The following is a 5,000-nucleotide window of genomic DNA, read 5'->3' on the forward strand; positions in this document are numbered from 1 at the left end:
CGAGCGACCACGCCGCGGACGCGCGAGCGCCCAGGCGCGACAGCGGGACGGCGCGCGCGTCCGAGAGGCCGATCGGCCTAGCGCGCCCGTCCTTGCGCGAACCCGGGCAACGGCCCGCCCGCCCGCGCGGCCCGGCCGCCCGCGCGACGCGCCCATCCGCGCGGGCCAAATGCGCAGAACCGAGCGACCACGCCGCGGCCGCGCGCGCGCCAAGGCGCGGGAGCACGACGAAGCGCGCGCCCGAGCGGCCGATCGGCCCAGCGCGCCCGTCCTTGCGCGTCACCGGCCAACGGCCCCGCGCACGCGCGGCGCGCCCGCCCGCGCGGCGCGACCATCCGCGCTGGGCGACGGGCTCGGGCGGAAGGCCCGCCCAGGCAGGACACACCCCCTTACCTCCCCAGCGGGGCATCCTCCGAAGGCCCACCCCAAGGGCTCCAGCGAATCGAGGAGCATTGCACACGGAAATGGCCCGGACGCGAGTCCCGGTCGCACGGGGTGCGCATCCCGAACGTCCGGGACGCGCTTCCCGAGAGGGCCGATGGAGGGAGCCGAAGTGGCGCACGGCCGCCGGGCACGGACGGCCGAAGGCAGCGCCCGTGCGCCGGGAAGTCGGCAGGCGCGTGCCGGCTCCGTCGGGGACGAAATGTGCCGGGCAAGTCCGCCGCGAGGCAACGGTCCTGTGCGGAGTGGAGCGGAAGGCCCGCCGCGGCGGCAGCAGACCCCCCCTCCCTACCACCCCGGCGGGGCATCCGCCCAAAGCCCACCCCAAGCGTTCCAAAGTACCGAGGAGCGTTGCAAACGGGAACGGCCCGGACACGCGACCCGGTCGCACGGGATGCGCGTCCCGGTCGCACGGGTCGCGCGTCCCGGGAGGGCCGACGGACGAAGCCGAAGTGGCGCACGGCCGCCGCGCACGGACGGCCGGCGGCGGCGCCCGTGCGCCGGAAAGTCGTCGGGCGCGCGACGGCTCCGTCGGGGACGAACGGTGCCGGGCATGACCGCCGCGAGGCAACGGACTTGTGCGGAGGGGGGCGGAAGGCCCGCCGCGGCGGCGCCAGCCCCCCCTCCCTACCACCCCGACGGGGCATCCGCCCAAAGCCCACCCCAAGCGTTCCAAAGTACCGAGGAGCGTTGCAAACGGGAACCGCCCGGACACGCGTCCCGGTCGCACGGGATGCGCGTCCCGGTCGCACGGGTCGCGCGTCCCGGGAGGGCCGACGGAGGAAGCCGGCGCACGGCCGCCGCGCGGACGGCCGGCGGGGGCGCCCATGCGCCGGGGCCTCGGCGGGCGCGGGCCGGCTCCCTCGGGGACGAACGGTGCCGGGCCCGCCCGCCGCGAGGCGACGGACTTGTGCGGAGTGGAGCGGAAGTCCCGCCGCGGCAGCAGCAGCCCCCCCTCCCTACCACCCCGGCGGGGCATCCGCCCAAGGCCCACCCCAAGCGTTCCAAAGTACCGAGGAGCGTTGCAAACGGGAACGGCCCGGACACGCGTCCCGGTCTCACGGGATGCGCGTCCCGGTCGCACGGGTCGCGCATCCCGGGAGGGCCGACGGAGGAAGCCGGCGCACGGCCGCCGCGCGGACGGCCGGCGGCGGCGCCCATGCGCCGGGGCCTCGGCGGGCGCGTGCCGGCTCCCTCGGGGACGAACGGTGCCGGGCGCGCCCGCCGCGAGGCGACGGACTTGTGCGGAGTGGAGCGGAAGTCCCGCCGCGGCAGCAGCCGCCCCCCCTCCCTACCACCCCGGCGGGGCATCCGCCCAAAGCCCACCCCAAGCGTTCCAAAGTACCGAGGAGCGTTGCAAACGGGAACGGCCCGGACACGCGTCCCGGTCGCACGGGATGCGCGTCCCGGTCGCACGGGTCGCGCGTCCCGGGAGGACAGACCGAGCAAGCCGAGGTGCCGCTCACGGCCGCCGCGAGGGACGTACGGCGCCGGCGCCCGCGCCCCGTGGCACGGCCTAGAGCGTGCCCCCCTGCCACCCCATCGGGGCATCGGCGCAAAGCCCACCGCGGGGTAGATAACCGAAGGCAACGAGGGACGGTGGATGCACATATCCGAGCAGTGGCGATAGGGCCGGAGGGAGCACCGACAGGGCCGTGAGATTTTAAAGTACCGAGGGAATTTGCAAACCGGGCCCGCCCCTCCCCCCGTCCATCGCACGCCGATCGGGGGTCCGGCGCCCCGCGGGGGGCTGCCGGCATGCGCTCCCGGTGCAGGCATCGACGAGCCGCCCGCGACCTCCACTCGGGTCCGAGCCCCCAAGCGCGGATGCCGAAACGCGCCGGCCGCGGCAGCCCCACCCCTGCCACCCCATCGGGGCATCGGCGCAAGGCCCACCCTGGGGTAGATAACCGAAGGCAACGAGGGACGGTGGATGCACATATCCGAGCAATAGCGATAGGGCCGGAGCGAAGACCGAGGGGGTCGGGGGGTTTTAATGTTCCGAGGGAAGTTGGAAACGGGGCCCGCCCGGACGCCCGTCCCTCGAATGCCGATCGGGGGTCCCGCACCCCGCGGGGGGCTGCCGGCATGCGCCCCTAGTACAAGCATCGACGAGTCGCCCGCGACCTCCACTCGGATCCGGCGGCACACGCGCGGATGGCGAAACGCGGCGGCCGCGGCTGCAGCCCCCCTACCACCCCGTTGGCGCGTCGGCGCAAAGCCCACCCCGGGGAGGATAACCGAAGGCGACGAGGGACGATGCATGCACATATCCGAGCAAATACCGAGAGGGTCGGGGGGAAGACCGAGAGGCAAGGGGTGTTTAGAGTACCGAGGGAAGTTGCGAAAGGGGCCCGCCCGGACGCTCGCCGCTCGCACGCGGATCGGGGGTCCGGCGTTGCGCGCCGCCGGCCAGCGCGATCCGGCGGGGCGCACGGAGGGCGCCGCCCATCGCCGGAGCTTGCTCGGTCATCTCTGCCGCACGGACACGTAAGCGCCGCCGCGCAAGGTTCGGCCGGCGGGGCGGACGGTTCGCTGCCGCAGGCCTTTCCCGCAGCCGGAACGTGGGCCCGGCGTTGCGCGCCGGCGGGCCGCGCAATCCGCCGGGGCGCACGGCGGGCGCCGCCCGTCGCCGGGGCTTCGCTCGGTCATCTCGGCCGCACGGACACGTGCGCGCAGCCGCGGAAGGTTCGGCCGGCGGGGCGGACGGTTCGCCGACGCAGGCCTCTCCCGCGGCCGGAACGCGGGACCGGCGTTGCGCGCCGGCGGAAGGCGCGATCCGGCAGGGCGCACGGCGGGCGCCGCCCGGGCTTCGCTCGGTCATCTCGGCCGCACGGACACGTGCGCGCCGCCCATCGCCGGGGCTTCGCTCGGTCATCTCGGCCGCGCCGCCACGTGCGCGCCGCCGCGGAAGGCTTGGCCGGCCGGGCGGACGGTTCGCCGCCGCAGGCCTTTCCCGCAGCATGCGCCCCTTCGCCCGAACGACCGCGGGACTCCGGTACGGCCTAGCCGTCGGCCGCCCGGCTGCAAGCCGTCGGGGCCGCTCGATCCCCGTCGCGTGCCGGCCGCCGCTCGGGCCAGCCGGCCGGCTGCCGCACGTAACCTCTGACCTCATCAGCGGTCGATCCGCACCGCGCTGGTCTTCGGTGCGGACCCGTCGGGGCCGTGCCGCGCCGGCCGTCGCATCCGGTTCCGCAGGCGCCGCCCGGTTGCCTCCCGCCCTCGTGCGCTCGCGCCGGCCGGGCGACGCGGTGCCCGCGGGACTCGGGCATGGTTGAGCCGTCGGCCGCCCGGCGGCATGCCGCCGCCGCTCCGCGCCGCGTGGCGGCTGCGCTCCTCCCCGCGCCCGTCCGCGGGCGGGCCCGCCGCCGCTCGCGCCGGCCGGGCGACGCGGTGCCCGCGGGACTCGGGCATGGTTGAGCCGTCGGCCGCCCGGCGGCATGCCGCCGCCGCTCCGCGCCGCGTGCCGGCTGCGCTCCTCCCCGCGCCCGTCCGCGGGCGGGCCCGCCGCCGCTCGCGCCGGCCGGGCGACGCGGTGCCCGCGGGACTCGGGCACGGTTGAGCCGACGGCCGCCCGGCGGCATGCCGCCGCCGCTCCGCGCCGCGTGCCGGCTGCGCTCCTCCCCGCGCCCGTCCGTGGGCGGGCCCGCCGCCGCTCGGCCTAGCCCCCCGGCTGCCGCACGTAACCTGCGACCTCGTCGGCGCTGGATGCGCGTCGTGACAGTTTTCGGTGGGGCGCCGCGGAGGCGCCGGGGGCCCATGCGACGGGCCAGGGGGCGAACGGAGGGCTCGGTCAGCCCTAACAGGGGACCGGCGACAAAGGAGCGGTCGCGCAAAGCTTCGTAAGGGACCCAGACGACGGGCCTACCGATCCGAAGCACCGCGCACGGACGCGCAGCGGGCCCACGACGGGCCGACACGGAAGGCCCGCCGCCAAGGCCGCAAAACCGACAAAGGAACCCACGGGGACGCACCAGAGCGGGCAAAGCTTTCACCGAACGGGACGGGACCGAGCCCCCGCAACAGGCGAGGGCGACGGATCCGACCAAGTAAGGCCGATCCCGCTCCACGCACGCGCGGCCGCAGGAACTTCGTGAGGGACGGGACGACCGGCCGACCGAACCGAAGCGCCGCGCACGGCCGCCGCGAGGGCCGGCCGGAGGCATAGACCGAGCGCCGCGCCAGCGAAAGGAGCGTGCCGGCTCCGTCGGGGACCACCTGCGCACGGTCCGTCCGAGCGAGCCGACGGACCGGCGCGGAAGGCCCGGCGCCGAGCCCGCAAAACCGACAAAGGAACCCACAGGGACGCACCAAAGCGGCCCAAGATTTCACCGAGACGGGACCGAGCCCACGCAACATGCGATGGCGACGGATCGGACCAAGTAAGGCCGATCCAACTCCGCGCGCGCGCGGCCGCGAGCACTTCGTGAGGGACAGGAAGACCGGCCGACCGAACCAAAGCGCCGCGCACGGCCGCCACAAGGGCCGGCTGGAGGCGTAGACCGAGAGCCGCACCAGCGGAAGGAGCGTGCCGGCTCCGTCGTGGGCCAACTCCGCGG

This window comes from Phoenix dactylifera, chromosome 10 (assembly GCF_051530095.1).
Source record: "Phoenix dactylifera cultivar Ajwa chromosome 10, Ajwa_hap1_PhDact_Kaust_v1.1, whole genome shotgun sequence".
In the NCBI taxonomy this organism is placed as follows: domain Eukaryota; kingdom Viridiplantae; phylum Streptophyta; class Magnoliopsida; order Arecales; family Arecaceae; genus Phoenix; species Phoenix dactylifera.